At 36.6% G+C, this 19,950-nt stretch overlaps 1 long non-coding RNA gene across 1 annotated transcript; it reads right to left on the reverse strand.

Annotated features, from left to right (window-relative positions):
• Positions 1–2,036: 2,036 nt before the first annotated feature.
• Positions 2,037–4,200, reverse strand: LOC149499095 (uncharacterized). Its single transcript, XR_016322937.1, has 3 exons — positions 3,879–4,200; positions 3,013–3,097; positions 2,037–2,208 (listed from the first exon to the last, which is right to left on the reverse strand). It is a non-coding gene; the product is annotated as an uncharacterized LOC149499095 (long non-coding RNA).
• Positions 4,201–19,950: the final 15,750 nt, after the last annotated feature.

Raw genomic sequence — 19,950 nt, forward strand, 5'->3', positions numbered from 1 at the left:
TCATCATTATATTTTTTTTTTATTTTTTTATTTTTTATGTATATTTCTTACATCTGAATTTTTCTTCTTTCCCAATTTGTTTCTAATTATTTATTCTAGTATTCCACAGTAGATAAATTAATTGACCATATTATCATCATCGGCTTTTCTACGATTTAACATCCCCTAGTCTTATCCAAATTCTTTAGCCTTTTGATTCATTTTAATCTTTCTTTTATCCTTCATATCTCCTTAGTGTACCCAACCTCATTTAAGTCTTATCCGTAAAAGAGTTTTAAGGATGGGTACATGAATCTAAGGCGTAAAACCATTATTTTACACAAAATTTAATTCCATCCTAAGGTCATTGCTTCTCAGATTTCTTTATTCTAATTTTTCAATCTCTATTTCATTATTATGAGTTATCTTTGACCTTTATTCTCTTCCAAATTTATTAACTTTTATTTTATTTTATTTAGCACCTCGATCTAATTTCCTTAATTTATTAAGCTTTCCTACAGCATCCACGTTCCTTTCCCCATTCATTCCCCATTTGTGATTTAAAGTTATTCACCATCTTCTACATTCATTTTATTATAATAGATTTATGAACTTAGTCTAGCCCTTTAAGTATCCTACATGTGCTAGGATCTTAATTATATAATGTCTAATAAATTTATTACAAACTAAACTTTCACCTTACTAATTTTTTTAGATTATACCAACTATCCCTTAGTTACACATTAGTTCCATAAGTCTATTATCGATTCAATCTAATTGCTCATTTTATTATAATAGATTCATAATTATTTCATGGCTTGTAATTATTTCTATTAACTATTAGTCAATCTTTTCCATATTAATCAAATTTTAACTTCACAACTTTTGCCCAATTATTCACTAACGACTTTAATTCTATATTAAAACACCCAAAATTTTACCCTTCATACTAATTGTTCAGAGGAAGTTTTACCTGCTTCTTTATCATGTTTACATTATTTTATATTGCTATAATTAATTTAACCTATTCAGTTAACATTATGTTCTTCACATTCAAGCACATAATTCATTTAACATTTTCTTTTATATTCTTAAGTTTCACCTTGAATAATTGAGGATTTCTTGTCTATTATGATTATTTGTCTTAGATCCTCCTTTTCTAACCCTTGATTTAATTTAAATTACCATTTTCACTTTTTAATCCCTAACAGTAACATTTCTAGAATTTAATCTATATCTTAATTGACATTTTCAGTCAGATTCATATTCTATACTATTTATTATTAACTTATCAGTATTAATTTCTATAGGCCTAATTTAGTCCTCGGGATAGACAATATGATAAAAATTTAATCAAACATGCAATCATTGTAAATAATTAAAATTCTAAAATCAGATAAATTTTTGACATGCCGACAAAATAAGAAAACCAAACAATTAATTGCAACTTCAAAACATTTCCAGTAAGCAAATAATAAAACATGTTTCTCAAATCGTAGTTCAAATAAATTTACTTTCTTATTATCTTTAAAACTCCGACTTCTTTTCTAAATAATTTCAAATAATTTTCGAAGCAGTGTCTCCTGTCGAATCATGGTGTACTGGGTGATCAGACCATTACACCAATTTCCAACTGATCCTCTGCTTCAAAATAGATGGAGGGGATTTAGCAAAACTCGAAGTATTTATTTTAGAAACGTCAGTTACCCGGACTCTTTTTATAATTCCCTATTATTTCTGTACTTTTAATTCTCGTCCTAAGTTTCATACAGATTTCCTTCCATCCTCGTGCACGATGCGTCCACCGGCACTAAAATGGAATTCAATCCCGACTACAGCTCCTTTGTTGGTTACGGCCGATCCCAACATAGGAGTTCTCTATTTAATTTCCTATGTTCCGCAATTCAATCCCGGGCTCTGATACCACCTTTGTCACGACCCATTTCCATGGACCGGACCGGCCCTAGGACCTGGGTGGGCTTAAGGCCCCCGAAGCCCGTAGTAAGCCTAACTTATTTAAATCTCACCTTCTATTCATAATTATAGATTCAGGCCCATTAACTCAAAATGCAGTTCATATATTTAATATGGACTTTTACTATTTATTTACAACCCAACTGGAATACAATTGCGGAACTCTACCTTTATATTTACATCGTTATTTCTATCATTAAAAGTCTTCTACAATAAGTGTCTCAACTCCACAAGGCTTTTATTTCTTTCTATTACCTAAAAAAAAAATAGTAGGCAGGGGTGAGCGCCAAACTCAATGAGTAGGGTTAGATAACCCTCTCACCCCACACAATCACACAGAAGCTAAATATTTTTATCTAGTTACCGTTTAATTATATGATCATGCAGTTTGTCACACAAATGGCAATACAGCAGCAATCACAAGTATCATCACCTTCATATAATCACATCACGTGGAAATTAGTCAGTGGCACCACCTGAAACCCCAACGAGCCGTCCTCACACATGGCTCGCCCTCTCATACATGTGCACCGGGGAGCCGATCCCCCATACGGCCAACTGGTCTAATCCTCACTGACCAGTCCTCTCATTGTTTTTCTATTCTCTCTTTTCTTTTCCATACCCACAGGAGGCAACCCGGTGGTCTCCATCCAATCTAGATCATCAAGTGCTCACAACAGGAGGCCACCCTGCGGGCTACAATCAAATCTAGATTATCAGGTGCGCAACAACAAGAAGCCATCCTGTGGTTTTCCATACAATCCATATCATCAGGTGCACACGGGGGCGCCGATCTCCCATTTTCCCGGCCGACGGTCAATATCATATCATATTCAGGATCCATATCACAGACCGTCCTCACAAACCCATGGTGGTCCACTTCATCCCAATTCCACACAAACAAGGCACAGTATATTCATAGCACAAGTAATCAAACAATTTTTACTATCAACAAATAGTGCATCATAATATGGCACTTCAATAAAATAATGCATGATAACATTTAGCCGTGAATGCATGCATGCAGGCGGATGAAGCGAATTATCTAACACTACTCACATTTCTTTATTGTCCTTTAAAAGGACTGTCTTTATCACTCCATGCTTCCAGCTTTCGTCCTCGCATTTCGAAATTTTATAAACCTCTATAATAAACAATAGAATTCTAAGTAAGAATTTTAAATTTGAAGATTCTATTTTATATTCGTTTACTAGTTTTGGCAGTCATTTAATTCATTTATTAATTTAAACTATATATATATATTTATAGATACAGATATTGGGTTTCCTTATTTATTTATCACTCTAATAATCTTATTCTATATTTTTAATTTCTATAAATAATTTAATCTCTATTAAGTAATTTAATTTCTATAATTAATTTATTTTCTACCGAAATTTCGGCAGCATCTCCCCTAAAATTTAGACTATCTACCTGCTAAAATATCAACAATTTCACAATTATTCAATCCATACGGCCCATCCATCGGGCAATTAATCAAACAACATTTTCCCATCCTCCTTTAATCTCAACATCACCACACAATCCAAATTATACATTACAATAACATTATATTTAAACTACCTTAATTAAATCAACACTAAAATTATAACACTGTTAACTACTCACAATTATCAAATTAAATTAACCAAATTAATTAACTACAAATAATAAAATTAATTTAATTAACTAGCGTTACTAACATGAACTTAACTAAACTAATTGACTACAAGTAATAAAATTAATTTCATTAACTAATATTACTAAATTAATTAACTTCAAATAATAAAATTAATTTAATTAACTAATTTTACTAACATTAACTAAGTCAACTAAAATTATTAAAAGTAAACTAACTAAATTTAAGTAACTATCATTAATAAAATTAAATTCATTAACTAAAATATATTTAAATTAATTTATACCCCAATATAATTTTTTTTGTTGAATTTCTGCTAGATCGGAAATTGCCACGTGTGCCGGATCGGAGAGCAGTGGCTGTCGGTGGTCGGAGGCACGCTGGAGCGGCGGCAGAGGCGCAATCCGGTGGTCAGAGGCTTGCTGGAGCTGCTGCAGTCGCTGGCAGTGACGCAGACCCAGTTGCAGGGAAGAAGAAAAGGGAAAGAAAGAAAGAAAAAGGAAAGAAAGAAAGAAGAAGAAAAAAGAAGAAGAAAAAGAAGAAGAGAGGGAGGTGTGGTGGTGCGGTGGTGGGCTGGAGGTGGCATAGAAATGGTGAGAGTGAAGGAGATAGGCGTTGAAGATAAAGGGAAAAGGATGTTTCTAGATGGTTTGGGTCGAACCGGTTCGATTCGGTTCGATTCGGCCCAAATCTTCGATTTTCAACCGGTTTCGGCTTTTTCAATCGGTTTTCGATTCGATTTCTCATAGTATTCGCACTAAAATATTAATAGCAATTTCCAGGCTGTCGGTTCGTTAAATTAAATTGGAAAATGTTTTGAAAATAAAAATTCGGGGTATTTCAGGCAGCCTGCTAAGTCGAAATCCACAAGGGCAGTTTAGGCAAATATTAAGGCTCATAAGCAGCAATCTCACAAAGGATAAAACTGAGTTTCCTTTCCAAATCAAAAGTGTCAACGTGATTTCCTTTTTACATAGCATGTTACATATCTTGAAATCAGTACATGCTATGTAAAAAGCAAATCACAAAAGCCCTATCTCCTTTGTCATCTATCTCTGTCATCTATCTCTATCTATTGCTATCTCTATCGTTTATCACTGTCCTGTATCTGTATCAGTAATCTACGTCTATTATCCAAAGTATAAAAAATCCCAGAGTGTCAACTGAACCCTCTATACATCATGGACCAGTGTCCTATCTCAAGGCCCTCACAAAACATGGGTTGAGTCAAAATAAAAACAAAAATCCTACCCTATCAAGATAAGGTTGGCATGCACCGATGGTCAAAATGTCTTATCTATGCCACTTCGGATGGATGTCTCTCGAGTCATCGGAGTCCTCAGGGTTAGCCCGTCAAGTAGAGTCTAGCGTCCTGATAATCGCCTCGAGTCTAGTGTCAATCTCACAATGTCACTCTACGCTCTCACTCCCGATCACCATGCTTAGCTATCCACCAAGCCTCATAAGTAGCAGTCTTGCCCCCAAAAACTCCAGCCTCTACAATATGAGCTCCTCTAAACCAGCTACCCAATACGACCACAGTAACCCTGGGAGAAATCAGTGTGTCATGGAAAAGAGCTCTAACAGGTGGCAACCCCTGAGTGTGTCTGAGTTGCCTCATAAGCTTGGAACCTAGATAAAATGTGATATGGTCCATGCTAAGCAGATAAGCCATCTGGAACCTAGCTGACCAAACTAGAAACCTCCTGATCTCATACCAATCACACCTCCACAAGATCTGACCTGGCCTCAGCACCAACAACCATTGAAGCCACTCATCCTCAGAGCCTCTCACTAGGACTCGTCTGGATTTATACTGTGATACATAAGGACAACGTCGTGGTGGCTCCACTACGCTCAAATGATCTCTCAACCAGACCTGCAAAACTAGCATTAAACCAAAAATACAAAGATAAAACAGGCATCCACATGCAAAATTCCCCCTCACCACACAAATTCAGCTCTCTCCCAGCCTAAACACTTAAGCCTTTCCAAAAAGCACGCAAGACCATACTTTGCCCCCACTATCCAAATACTAAACGGGTAGTTATATGCAATTACTCAAAAACTACGGTTATCCATAACCTAACCCTTTTTTCAGAAAGAACCTTAATCAGAACCAAATTCAAAAATAATCTGGTTCAAGAATGCTTACCTGAAGCAGGATCAGGCTAGCCGACCAGGCCTTGTCCACTCTATAAGCTCGATCAAGACTCAAGATGGTCTCAGCCAAAGCCATGCTAACTATCCCATCTCCTCCCTCCATCTGAAGGACTAGGTCAGGCATCCTCAAATTGCCCCAACCAACTGAACTGATCAATTCACAAGTGCTCATTAAGTAGAAAATTACAGCCCTGGTCCTGAACCTCTGAAACTCCAAATTAGCAAAATCCAGCGGGTCTAGATACTGCTCGATGAGCATAGGTAGATTGGTAACCCATGACCAACTTCGTAGCCTCCTCCACGAATAAACCCAACATCCTCATAAAGCCCCTAAAGAACCCAGCCCTAGTCGGTCCAGCCACCGCAGCCCTCTCAGAGTCACTACCCAACAATGCCACAAACTCCTAGTATGTTAGGCACATCTCCTCATAGTGTGTATCAAACCAAAATATGTGAGCCTATGGATCCCATAAATGCAGGCATGCATATAGAAAGGCCCAGTCGACTAGAAAACCCCTCAATGTAACCAAGGAAGCCTACTGTATCAGCTTAAATTAATTTTCTCCACCTTCTCCAAATTCTTGGTCCATTTTTCCATGCCATAACTGATGAACGGCTCCATCTTTGGGGTAAGTACTCAAAATTCCAAAGGAATCGGGCTTCGGGGAGCAAAAACGACACCATTTTGAGGCCATGAATGTGGCATTTATAGGCTCCAACCACTTGCCGGTAAAAATGCGGCAGCGCCGACTTGCTGAAAATCGGTACCGACCATAGTGGAACCGGCGCCGATGAGGCTAATCGGTGACTGCCCAACCGGTACCGATGTTGAGGACTTCGATGCCAGGCAGGGGAACGTCGGTACCGATTTCTCCTATTTTCCTCAAAAAAATATAAATTTTCTAAAAAATCTCCTATTTCTCTAGAAAAATTGAAGCGGTAACAGCATGATTTTCAGACAAAAATAAATTATCTTGCAAAAGCCGATATTTTCAGATCGTAAAATAAACAAAGATTTTCGCTCAAAAGCCGGTATTTTTAGACTGTAAAATAAAATAACTTTTTCGGTACTTTCAAACCGTAAATTAGTTTTTGAAAATTTATTTTTGTAAAAACGGGCTTAAGATCTGTAGACCACTTTCTCGGAAGATGAGCCAAGAATCAAATATGGCTCTCATAATTCATGTACAAATATTTAGTTTACTAACCGTGACTTTCAGGCAAAAAGAAATAGGCACCCAGTGCAAAATTTTGGAAATAGGTAATCAATGTCAAAACCAAGGATTCAGTGCAGTTCAATGTGAATTTAAACAAGACAATCAATGTCGAAATTTAAAGAAATGTGTGCAATTCAGTGCAAGTTCAAACAGGGCAATTAGTGCCAAAATTCAAAAATTCATAGTGCAACCATGGTTAAAACAGGCAGTCAGTGTAGACTATGGGTAAAACAGGCAATCACTGCAAACTATAACTAAATCAGTGCAGTTCAGTGCAAGTTCAAATAAGCAGTCAGTGCAGACTATGGGTAAAACAAGCATTCACTGCAGATTATAACTGAATCAGTGCAGTTCAGTGCAAGCTCAAATAGGGCAATCAGTGCCAAAGTTTGAAAATTCACAGTGCAACCATGGCCAAAACAAGCAGTTAGTGCAAACTATGGGTAAAATAGGCAATCGGTGCAAATTATAACTGAATCATTGCAGTTCAATCAAAAGCTATAAGCAGGCATCCAGTGCAAGCTCAGACAGGGTAATCATTATCAAAGTTCAAAAAAATAGTGCATTTAGTTCAAGATAGGCAACCATTGCAAATCACAGAAATTCAAGCAACCAGTGCAAGCACTACAAATTAGGCAGATCAGTGCAATATCAGAAAACTTAAGCAACCAGTGCCTAATAGAGGAGAACAAGCAGACCAGACATGCAAGAATAAAATCTAAAAATCTGATACGATAATAAGCAAAGTGGCCAAATTCTTTACAAAAGAAGATGTTGTTATTAGAGTAACATCAGCCCAAAATGCGCTTTGCAGTTAATACCTAAACTACTCGAGCATAAAGTTAGAGGCATATCCTGAAAAGTAAGAAAAATAAAGGCAATGTCTAAAGGCCTCGGCGGCACCTAAGCTCATCCTACAGCATCCTGTTCTGATCCTCCAAGAAGCTCTCACGGGTTAAGTCCTCAGACAGCGCCCTTGCAAAGTTGACCAACTAAAACTGTCATCCCTTACACCTGCCTGGGGGAGGCTACACAATTAAACAATACTTCAAAGTCAGGAAATTACATAGGAATAGGAAATTGAATAGATTAAAGAACTCAGGAAATAATGTCACACCGGAACATCATCCATCAGTAGATAGGAGGCCATGCCATGCTGAGTGACATACCGCACCCGTTGCATGTCCTCAGCTAGTAGATCTGGAACTTGAGGAGCCATAGCCTTACAACCTAAAGCTAGCACCGATAATGGGGGTGGGGGCCGCTCTTGTTCTACTTGCCTAATTGGTGGATAAACAGCAAAAGTGCCCCCACTTCCGCTCGGATTCACTTAAAGGGGAGTAGGATGTAATTAGTGAATGCATTTCGATAGAAATTGGTTGAAAGGCAGCTCTCCAATAAAAGAAGAAAGTGAGAAAGGAAGAAAGGAAGGTGTGAGGAGAATGGGCCAGCCCTTCCCCTATTCATAGAAAATGGGGAGGAAAAAGCTTGCCCTTGACAAGAAGATCAGACTTTCATGACTTTTTCAAACTTGGAACTTTCCATGGTTTTAACCAAAGCGACCACAACATATTTTCAAACACAGCAATACCATTTGATGTGATAGACATCTATAGAAAGGACTCGAAAAATCAACAGTACCGAATAGGCTCCAAAAAAATGTTCTCGGAATCAAGCGAGATTTTCACAAGATGTTCAAGACATCTTCGCGACTTGTTAGGTATGAATCTGAGAAAAAATTCCATTTAACAGTGCTGAAATTAGGGGTCAAAAAGCTCGAACTTTGATCAACTCCGATCTTTCAGAGGGGGCAAACTTTTGGCCATGATTTCAGCATCGAGTTCTAGAAAATTCCACCCTAGTTCTAACGACTTGAGAATCAGCTCGATCAGATGTTGTTTAGGCCTCAAATGGACTCCCGAAATCCCGAAACCCCTAAAAATGAACTGCAGGGACAAGGCAGTAATTTGCCCTGGTCGGTAACGACCTGCCCCTTGCTGGCACCAACTAGCCTCAGATTTGAGGACCTTAAACGAATTTGAGGAGCTTGGTACCACAGCGTTTATGCAGGGCACCCCCTTGGCATATAAAAAGCACTCTTCCCCTCATTTGAAGCACATTTTGTTACTTAATCAAGCACTTCCCAAGCGTAAATGACTCTATCCCTCCCTCATGAATGATTCTAAGGCAATATAGTCCAACCTTGCTCTTCTTCCTTAGTTGAGTTAAGGCCCGACTTGGTCCTCAAAAGTTGATCATTTTGACTTTCAATCACACTTTAGTCTTCCTCAAACTAAAGCTACTAGTTAATTAATTTATTATTAAGTAATTAAGAATTAATTAATAATCTGTTAACTAACACTATTATAAGACTATATTAGGGTCCTCATGCCCATCCTCTGCTTACTTAGAGGAAGACTCGACCTCTTTGGTTGTTTACCACTGTGGAGCTTCACAACCGCACACTTGCACCACCTAGTCTCTCACTCCCTCGTCCTAGGGTATAAACACTAAAATTGAACCTTGTCAATTAAGCCCGGTCCATCCAGCACCTTATAAACTTCAAGCCCAGCCCATTCGGCATATAGCATGCTTAAAAACCTAGTCTGTCAAGCACCCTAAAAGCCCACTCCTCAAGTGGCATCCTCAAAAACCCTACCATCCTTATCGATGGTAGAACTTCGTGCGCCCTAATCCTCATACAAATTAGGCACGAAGGCGTACCTATGGATTTCAGCTTAGGTAGCCGACCTCTGACCAAACTCACCGGTTGAGATTTAGGGGAATGTGTTGCACAACCTAGAATCCTCGATAAACGAGGATAGAGTCGAGGTCCCCTCCAAATTATAAACTTTTCAATTATTCAAGCTGTTGATGTTTGTCTATAATTACTATACATTATAAGTATGACCATACATCTTATAGCTGCCATCCACACAGATATATATTTTGATTTCTCAATTAAAATCCAAATTGTTGATCCATATGAAAAAGCTGAAAACCTAGTCCCCGAACCCAATGATTCGAGGCTAGTGCATTTTATCCTATAGGCAAACTGAAAATGGAATCCATCACAGGGTTTTCTCCTTAATCTTTTCCCCGAAAACAAAAATAAAGAACATATCAGATACAGCAGGATACGAAATGCATAGTTTCATGGATGCTAGAGTAAGATATCATCAGATACAGATAAGCAAAGAAGATGTGGAGAAGATGACCTTTATAACAAATAGGGGAACCTACCATTACAAAGTTATGCCATTTGGATTGGAAAATGTAGGAGCAACATATAAAAAAGGCTTGTCAATAAACTATTCAAAGATTCAATTGGCGACTCCATGGAAGTTTATATGGATGATATGATAGTGAAAAGAAAAAAGGCTTGAGCATAATGCTCATGATTTAGAATGAGCACTTGAGATATTGCATAGCTATGGAATGAAACTTAAACCTGATAAATGTGTTTTTGGTGTTACTGTAGGAAAATTCTTAGGATTTTTTATCTCTCAAAGAGGAATTGAAGCTAATTCGTAGAAAATAAGAGTCATACTAGATATGCAACAACCTAAAACCATTAATGATGTTCAAAAGTTAAATGGACAGATCACGACGCTCGAGAGATTCATATCATGTTCAGCCAAAAGATGTCTACCATTTTACAAGACGTTAAAGAATGTACAAATTTTAGAATAGATTGCAGAGCACAAAAAGTCATTCGAAGATTTGAAGGTTTTTCTCTCTTCTCCATAGACTGCAATCAGGTGAACCCCTATATTTATATTTATCTATGGCAAAAGAAATGGTAGCTTCTGTCTTGGTCAGGGAAGAAGGTACCGAAAAATTTTCAATTTATTATTTGAGTAAATTTTTAAGAGGAGCAGAGGGAAGTTATTCGCTCATAGAAAATTTAGCATGTACAATGCTAATTACCTCTACAAAACTTAGACATTATTTTCAATCACACACAATTTTTGTTCGAACTAACTTTCCCTTGAGAAAAGTATTGCACAGGATAGAGACATCAGGGTGGATGGTAGAGTGGTCCATTCAGCTTGGAGAATTTGATATATAATATGTTCCTCAGACAGCACTAAAAGTACAAGCACTCTCAAACTTCATCCTTAAATTAACAAGTATTACAAAAAAAGGACGAACAAAAAAGCTTGCGAAAATGGCATTGGCAATTATATACGGATGGTGCATCCAACTATGCAGGAGCTGGAGCAAGAGTCATTTTGCAAGGACCAAATAAGATTAAACTCCAATACATTGTGCAACTGAATTTTCAAGTAACCAATAATGTGGCAGAATATGAAGCATTGATCATAGGGATGAAGCTAGCACAAGAGGTAAGACCTGAACGATTATCCATATATTTTGACTTACAACTAGTAGTTAATCAGTTGAAAGGAAAGTTTAATGTCAAAGAGTCAATTCTGGTAAAATACAAGACGTTGGTAGTACAATTATTGTCTCAAGTTAAAGGACGGGAGATAATCAAAATTTCCCGAGCAAAAAATGTTGAAGCAGATAGCTTAGCTAAAATGGTCGCATCAAAAAACAAATGGATAGATAGCTTCATACTATTAGAAATGCAACAGGTATCTAGCGTCGAACAAGAGCAGGTATAGTAATTATAGCACAACAAGGACGGATGAAACCAATAGTGGAATACTAAAGCACAGAATACTTCCAATGGATAAAAAGGAGGTGATTAAGAATTCTAGAAAAGCTGTAAACTATGCCTATGAATAACAAACTTTATACAACCGGTCAAAAACCCATCGATAGTCAAAGTGCTTAAATGAGGAAGGAGTCGAGTATGTTGTTAAGAAGGTCTATGAAGGATTATATGGAACACATGAAGGGGCATATTCAATTACTAGAAAAATTATCTACTGGGCTATTATTGATCATCTATGAAAAAAGATGTCAAACAAGAAGTGAGAACGTGTCAACAATGCCAGAGATATGAAAATGTGACTTGACAATGTAGTGTACTTGCAACCTCTTAGAGGAGCCTCGCCCTTTGCACAATGGGGAATAAATATCCTCGGCACATTCCCTAAAACTATTGGGTAAAAGAAATTTGTGGTGACAGCAGTAGATCAATTTTCCAAATGGGTGGAAGTAGAGGCGTTATCTACAATTACGCCGAGAAAATAATAACATTTTTTTCAAAATAATATTATTGTAGATACGGGGTACCGAATAGCATAGTCATAGAAAATGATAAACAATTCGATTGATTTTATTTTTATAATTTTTATGAAAATTGGAAGATCATGCTACAACTTTACATCTATTGCACATCCACAAATAAATGGATTAAGAGAAATAATTAAAAGAATTCTTCTGTAGGGATTAAAAAAGAGATTAGATGAAGAAAAAGGCAATTGGACGAGCCAATTGAACAGTGTGCTATGTGCATACTGCTTAACCCACGAAAGTCTATAGGAGAATCATCATTTTCCTTAGTCTACGGAGTTGAAGCAATCATTCCAATAGAAATTAGTGTACCAAGCACTCGTACTATACATTATAATGTAGAAGAAAATGATGGCAAAGTAAAAATAGCTCTAGATCTATTAGAAGAACGACAAGAAGATGCAAACATCTGAGCAGAAGCATGCAAGATGCAAATGATGAAGTTCTATAATAAAAGAATGAAAGTCAGAAATTTCCAAATTGGGGACTTAGTCCTTAAAGAAGCAGAAATCACAAAAGGATAAGCAGGGGTAAGTAAATTAGGGCTGAATTGGGAAGGGCCCTATGAAATAAGACAAAAAAAATAGGTCTGAGCTCCTATAAAATAAGAAAAATAAATGGGAGAGAAATGGCATGATCATGGAACGTAAAAAATTTGCAAAGATATGGTGTATAAAGATGTTTTAGATGAAAGGCAGGTTTTTTCACCTAAGTGTTGGGATCTTAGGACGATGAATGTAAGAGGGATAACTCAGAGGAGCTAGGGGAGTAGGATGGTCCTAACAAATAGGTTTTTCTGACCTTTTACGAAAGAAAGAAAGAAAGAAAGAAAATTGTTTCACTTGTTCGTCTCAATTTAAACAATAAAAGAGTATAATGACAAATACTCTAAAAATACAAAACTAAAAATCATACGCCTAAGTAAGCTCAAGATAAAATGAGTTAGGAAACTCAAAATTAAAGGCCTCAAAGCAAATAACAAAAGATATTTTCATTGATTAGAGAAAAATATGTACATAAACAAAACAACAAAAAAAACCCATTAATTTGGGTGAACATCAGAAGTATTAAGCAATCAAATATTCAAAAAAATGTATGATAGAAACTTACAGCAAACAATTGTAGGTTGCACAATGCAGGATGGGCATGTGGGAAGAGCACTCAGGTTCGATGCCCACTAAACGCACCTGCAAGGAGGGGCGAAGAGCCTTAATTATGACTAAGCTCCAAGTCGGATTAGGCAGTCCCTAGTCATGGATCCGAATACCGGTGGTTTACACAAAAAAGAGCGCACTCTCCTCTAGAGAATCAAAGTAATTCCAGTCTTGTTTAAGTACAGAAAATCCAGCAAGATCCCTGCTCACGGGACTCTAGGAAAATGAGTTAGCAGCACCATGCACAAATTTGATATAGAACTCCACATTTGGTATAACACCCCCTCTCCGACCTCCCAAGGCCAGACAGGAGACGTCACATTCTGTACCGGAGCACGTACAGGCTTACTTATCAGTACAGAATTAGTATCAATTAAAATCAAGAAAAAAAAGCTCAATTTGCCCCCTCAACTTGGCATGGATATTCGAAATGCACACAAAGTACCTTTTTTGGCTAAAACCTCAAGAACTTGCAATCTTTAAATCAAAATACTCGTTTCTCCCCCTGGGTTAGAGCACGTGATATACATAGAACAAGAAGCTTTTGGAATCACAATTAGGGAGTCGAACATTAGCATGGGCAGCTGTTGATCTCCCTCAATAACATTTAGGAGGGAAAATCATACCAGAATCCCTCATAACAAACTCTGGTTTAGGGCTGTTTGGCTAAGTTGTAGAAGGAATCGAGAAAATTCAAAAACCTAGAATTGATTGAAATCGCATTCTCTATCAAACTGTATTTCCCCTCTCAAAGTAACTTTCTTTGATTTGTTTTTATATTAAAAGCTTAGAATGGTACATTATGTGACAGTTTCGTTGAATAGAGAAAAGAATGGGATTTATATAATAGTATTGGGAAAATAATTTTTCTATTACAGTCAATATTTTGCATATGAAAACCTCTTTTATGTTCTTTTTTATTTGTGATCAGCATGTCTTATGAGACTGGTGTCACAATTGTAGTTCATCATAGGGGTGTTTTTACAGTAAGAAAAGGCAAAGTCAATTATGATGGAGGTGAGGTTGAATCTTTTAATGTCAATGACATTGATAGGTTACAGTATAGGAGACTAACCAAAATGTTAGGCCTTTGTGGTTATGGAGGTAATTTTAAGATCTATTGGTTATCGAAAGGAAGTAGTGTACAAGATGATGGGTTAATTGAGGCGAAGGATGCGTTGCTATTCATCACATGTTAACGTCTAGTTATTATGAGACCCCAGTTCCCATGGCCTGATGAGACCCCTAAATCCACCCTGTGGCTCTAAAAAGGGAAAGGAGAAGGTTGATCCAACAAGCACTAATAAATTCAACAAGAAGAGAAAGGGCACTTTTGGCCTTGGGCTTCACTATGATGAGGTCAATGGAGTTGTCTAATAAAATGTAAGTGCAATACTTTTGGCTTTAAGCTTCATTTTGATGCAAAGTACATTATTGATTTTCATTGTTATTTAAAATAGCCTGGCACGTGGAATGAGATGACCTTGAGGTCTTCAAATCCAATTCTTATTGAAAAACAAAGAAAGATAATAGTGGACCCCCCATAAAAATATATGATCGTAATCCCAGATATGGAGATTTTCAAGCAGTTGGCCTTCAATGGAATGGTTCTCCATATGTCACTCCAAGATAATTGTCTGAACAACAGCAAAGAGCAATTAGGAATATAACAAGAAGAATAAATATGCAAGCCTCATCAAATGCAGAATCTTCAAACATCCTAGCCTCTGCTACCTCATCTCTGCATTCCTAGTCCACTCAAATGCCTAGTAGAGAAGGAGAAAACATTCAAACACAAGAAAGTACTATCACAAGAAACAATCCTACAAATGGTGCTTCAATTGATGGCAATTTGCAGATGCTAGCAGCGCAGCAGACTAGGCAAAGGGTTCAACGGGCAAATGCAACCAATTAGGCCTCTATGGAAGCCATGAAGTACTGAAGTTATTATCAATTTTTGTTGTTTTTGTTTGTCTTGAAGATTTTAGATAATTTTATTTCATTTTACACTCTAGTTTAGCAGCTGCAGTTTTTTATGGAATAAGCTGTAGAGTATATTTTGGTCATCTTGGATAGGGGTTATACAAATTGAATAAGCAGCAGCTTCTTTTTTATTGTTGCAATATAAATGGGGTTTTAATTATAGGTTATATAGATGTAGCACAACAAGCACTTTTGGTTATTTGGGTTACAATGGTGAAGCAATGAGTAAAGAATACTATTCATCAAGTTTTTGCTTTCTATCATCATAGGTTTTAGTTTAGCTTTGCAGGTTTTAATTCAATGTGTTTGTTTTTCATGCCTTCTTTACCTATTAATAGTGCTATGTTATGAGATTTCATAAAAACAATTCCAGTATTTCTCATTCTTATTGAAATCAAAATTCAATAATACATAATAAATTCCTGCATCTAACTACATTGCAACAAGCTATGCAAAGCTAACAGAGCAAAGTGCTAGAAATTGCCAACAAGACTTAACAAATTGCACAAAACAAGCTAAGCACAGGTCAGACGTGCTCCACAGATATCTCCCATAAAAGGGCAAAGTACAAAACAACAACATTAATCCAAGGCCAACCCATAACCAAAATATTCTTCCCCTGAGCTTATTGGATTCATTCTTCTGCTCACACAAATCATATGAAATAGCTTGCATCTCAACCTCTATTTCTTGTGCATGAATATCATATCTATCCCTTATCAATTGATAGGAATGTGAATTGCCTTCATTGATAGTCAAAAAATTTTCCCTCAAATCATTTATGACATTCACAACCCTCTCACTCATCTTCTTGTCATGCCCCTGAAAGAAATGACATCCTTTTGGCTACTATTTAGAAGAAAAAATGAGAATTTATCAGTAAAACAAACTGATAAAAATTTCAAAATACATGAAGGGATATCCATATTCAATTACCTTAAAATATCGGCATGAATAGAACCTTCTTCTTGGGTTTGATTCGCTCCATTAAAGCCATCTTGGTGCCTCTAATCCACAATTATAGAATGATAAGTAGTTAATTTAGTATAATATACTCCTTGTTTAAATATTATCTATGGATGCTTTTTGGTTTAAAATGAGGATTTTCATTTGGTTTTCATATTTTTTCGTAGATTATGTTAAATTCATTAGGAAAGGAGCTTTGGAGGCTAATTCTTGAACTTTTGAAGAAATATATCAAGTTGGAGCTAAATTTCAATAATGCTCTTGAAAGTTGACAAACTAAGCTTGGGCAAGGTTAAGGGAGATGCATCCAAGGCAGTTCCCAAATCCCCTGGAAGTTTTCAAATTAAGCTTGGGCAAGGCTAAAAGAGGCGCATCCAAGGCTGAGCGGGATTAAGACGTTTGCCAGCTATGATTACTTCGGGCTTACCTCTAGAAAGTCATTTAAAGCAATTGGACCACTGTTGACGCATGTCTTTAGGCCCCCACTTGATCCAATGAGGATACGAGGATGCAAAATGAATGGGTTAATGCTATCTAGAAGTCTTTTAATCCAAGGATTTAAATCAAACCAATTTTAAGTTTCTGGTTGGGTCAGTAGCGTCACCCAACTGCCAATCGCATCAGCCAGCTGTCAGTTGGGTCACCCAGCTCAACAGTCGCGTCACCCAACTGTTCATTAAAGAACAATCGCGTCACCCAGCTGTCAGTTGGGTCACCCAGCTCAATAGTCGCGTCACCCAACTGTTCATTGAAGAACAGTCGAGCACCCAGCTGTCAGTTGGGTCACCCAGCTGTCAGTTGGGTCACCCAGCTGTCAGTTGGGTCACCCAGCTGTTTATTAAAGAACAGTCACGTCACCCAACTGTCAGTTGGGCACCCAGCTCAACAGTCGCGTCACCCAACTGTTCATTAAAGAACAGTCGCGTCACCCAACTGTTCAAATAAGAACAGCCGCGTCACGCAGCTATGAAAATGAGCTGCGTCACGCATCTACAGCTGCGTCACGCAGCTGTGTCCTGACCTACCTCTATAAATAGATCTTTTTCTCACGTTTGACAGGACGGGAGGGGACGATTTGGAAACCCTAAAAAATACACTCTGCAGCCACATTCTCCCCCAGAAACTCTTGTGAGTTGATTTGAAGGAAAATCGCCATTAGATATCAATTTTAGGTGAATCAAACCATAAAAAGAGAAAAAAATAACAAAAAGATAAAGAAAACACAGTTAAATCCTTGGAAACAAAGCATCTGGGAAATCTTAACCATCACTTGTTGAGACATTCAATCCGTTTACAATCCTCAATCTGGGGATTAGGTAATCTCTTTACCATTCTTTGTATTTTTTTTACTTATTTTTGCGGTTTTAGTAATCTAGGCTTCATTAAATTGTATTATGTTCATATTTGGCCATTTTACGAGTTTTTTTTCGTATTTAAGTAAAAAATGATCTGAATAAATCGTTTGAAAATGAGCTTAGGTAAGAATAGTTGCGTCACGCAACTGTTCATCCAAGAGCAGTCGGGTGACGCAACTGTTCATCCAAGAACAGCTGCGTCACGCAACTATTCATTAGGAACAGCTGCGTCACGCAACTGTTCATCCAGGAACAGCTGGGTGGCCCAACTGTTCTAAGTTTCCAGAGTTAATTTCTTCAATAAATCTGAAAATGCCCAACTATGAATAGATCACAGTTTAATTAAGCTTAGAATACTAAAATGTGATTTTATGTGTTTATTTGTATGAATTTTACAATTTCTGTTTAAATTAAAAATGAAATTAAATTTGTTGTTTATTAATAATTTGCATGTTTGGGATTAAATAGAAAATAATAATAAAAATGTGATTTTTATTGTTAAATAATAAATATGCATGGTTTTGGATTTTTTTTTTTTTGGGTTTATATGTTCTATTTCAAATCGGGTAGAATGTATTTTAGGTTCGGTTTGTGGCCCGCCTTTAACCCTAAGGCAAGAGTGGGTCTTTTATTTATTTGATTTAATTACTTTGGTTTGAATGGTTTGAATGATTATGGATGTGATGATTGGATTTGATTGGGATGATTAATTAATTCTCCACATAGGAACTCGGTCCGATTCATTTCGATTGGGTTCAAGTAAATAAATAAATTGGCTTTCCTAACTAAAATAAATTAGAAATTGTAGGTTAAAAGAGGCCGGTTTTTCCGGGCGTCGGCTTCCAACGGGCCGGCGTACCCAATTCCCTTACCCAGAATCGCATTAATGCGCCTGACCAGTTTTCTAAATAATTTAGCCTTTAATAAAATTGGGTTTAAAATGGAGTCATTTTTATAAAATAAAATTGGAAACGGTCTCATTGCCGAAAAAATGAGTGGCGACTCAAAAATGTTTTATAAGACCGATTTATCAGCATCGCATCCAATAAAATGTTTTGTTACCACTATTCAAAATAAAAATCACTTTCCATTTCCGATCAAAACCTAAAAAGTTAACATTTTTCGGATCGCTCGGGGGCGGTGCGAAAACAACCACTAATTAGGGAATTAGGAAGATACTCAAAATCAAATGCTTTATTTTTGTAACTGATTTGAGATTTATTTTCCTAGTTTAGGATTTTTCCCTCTCTTTTAAATAGAACCTTAAGTCTATTGAGTAGGGATCCCTTTTTATCTTTTTATTCTCTTCAACAGTAGACGTCTATTTTCTCTGCGTTTAGTCTACAGCCATGCATGGCTAAGTTTTTATTTTCAGTCAAAGGTTGAATTCAAGTAGAAACTCCTCAACGATTGAGATCTTAATGCAATATTTTCTTCTTTAATTTCGATTGTTCTTTGTGTGATTTTTGAATTTAATGAGAAACTCCATCTCTATTGTCTTCTTATTATTAAACTCCATCTCTTTTTGTGTTCAATAGGTCCCATTGTTCACTTTAATAGGAATGCATATAGCTATTCAACAAGATTAAATCCGTAATAGTTTAATTGGGTTGATTTAAGTAGTAATTAATATAATTTGATTGTAACCAGGATTTTGAGTTATATTATGAAAACTCACAATCTAATTTAAATGAACCTCGCTTGTAGAATTTGTTGATTAGGGCACGGTCTCTCTAGTTTTTATTGCTGCTAGCAAATTAAATCCTATCACTTGTTTAGGGTTATTTGCTAGTTAGGGATTATTCTTAGTGCTTGTCTATTTTAATCTAATAACATGGAAAGATTTTTTGCTTGTTCAAGGATTATAACCTATCAACTTTTCAAATCATCGAATGATCTCAGTGTGATCAATCAAGAGAGTTTTATACTAAGAATCACCTTTGACTGAAAATGCTCCCCATTGATTTAAATCTTTTATTTTTATTGCACTCTAGTTTATTTTAATTACCTTGTGATTACTATATCTTCTTCGATAAGCAGCCCCCCTTTTTATTTTTTTATTGTTTGATTTTCTAGTCCTAAATTAAGAATTAGTTTGAATTAGTCTCTAGGGTTCGACCTTCTCACCATATCTACAAATTACCTAGGTTAGGAAGGGCATTAATTATTTTTAGTGGATCCGACACCCATCACAGAACTTTAGCAGCCCCTCATAATCAAATTCTGGAGGAATTCTTCTATGATGTCTCACAAATATGTAAGAATAACAACTTGATAAACTCATACTCAATTCCTTACCTTTCACATCCTAA

This window comes from Jatropha curcas, chromosome 1 (genome assembly GCF_041381405.1).
Source record: "Jatropha curcas cultivar XTBG-Jc1 chromosome 1, XTBG_Jcur_1.0, whole genome shotgun sequence".
In the NCBI taxonomy this organism is placed as follows: domain Eukaryota; kingdom Viridiplantae; phylum Streptophyta; class Magnoliopsida; order Malpighiales; family Euphorbiaceae; genus Jatropha; species Jatropha curcas.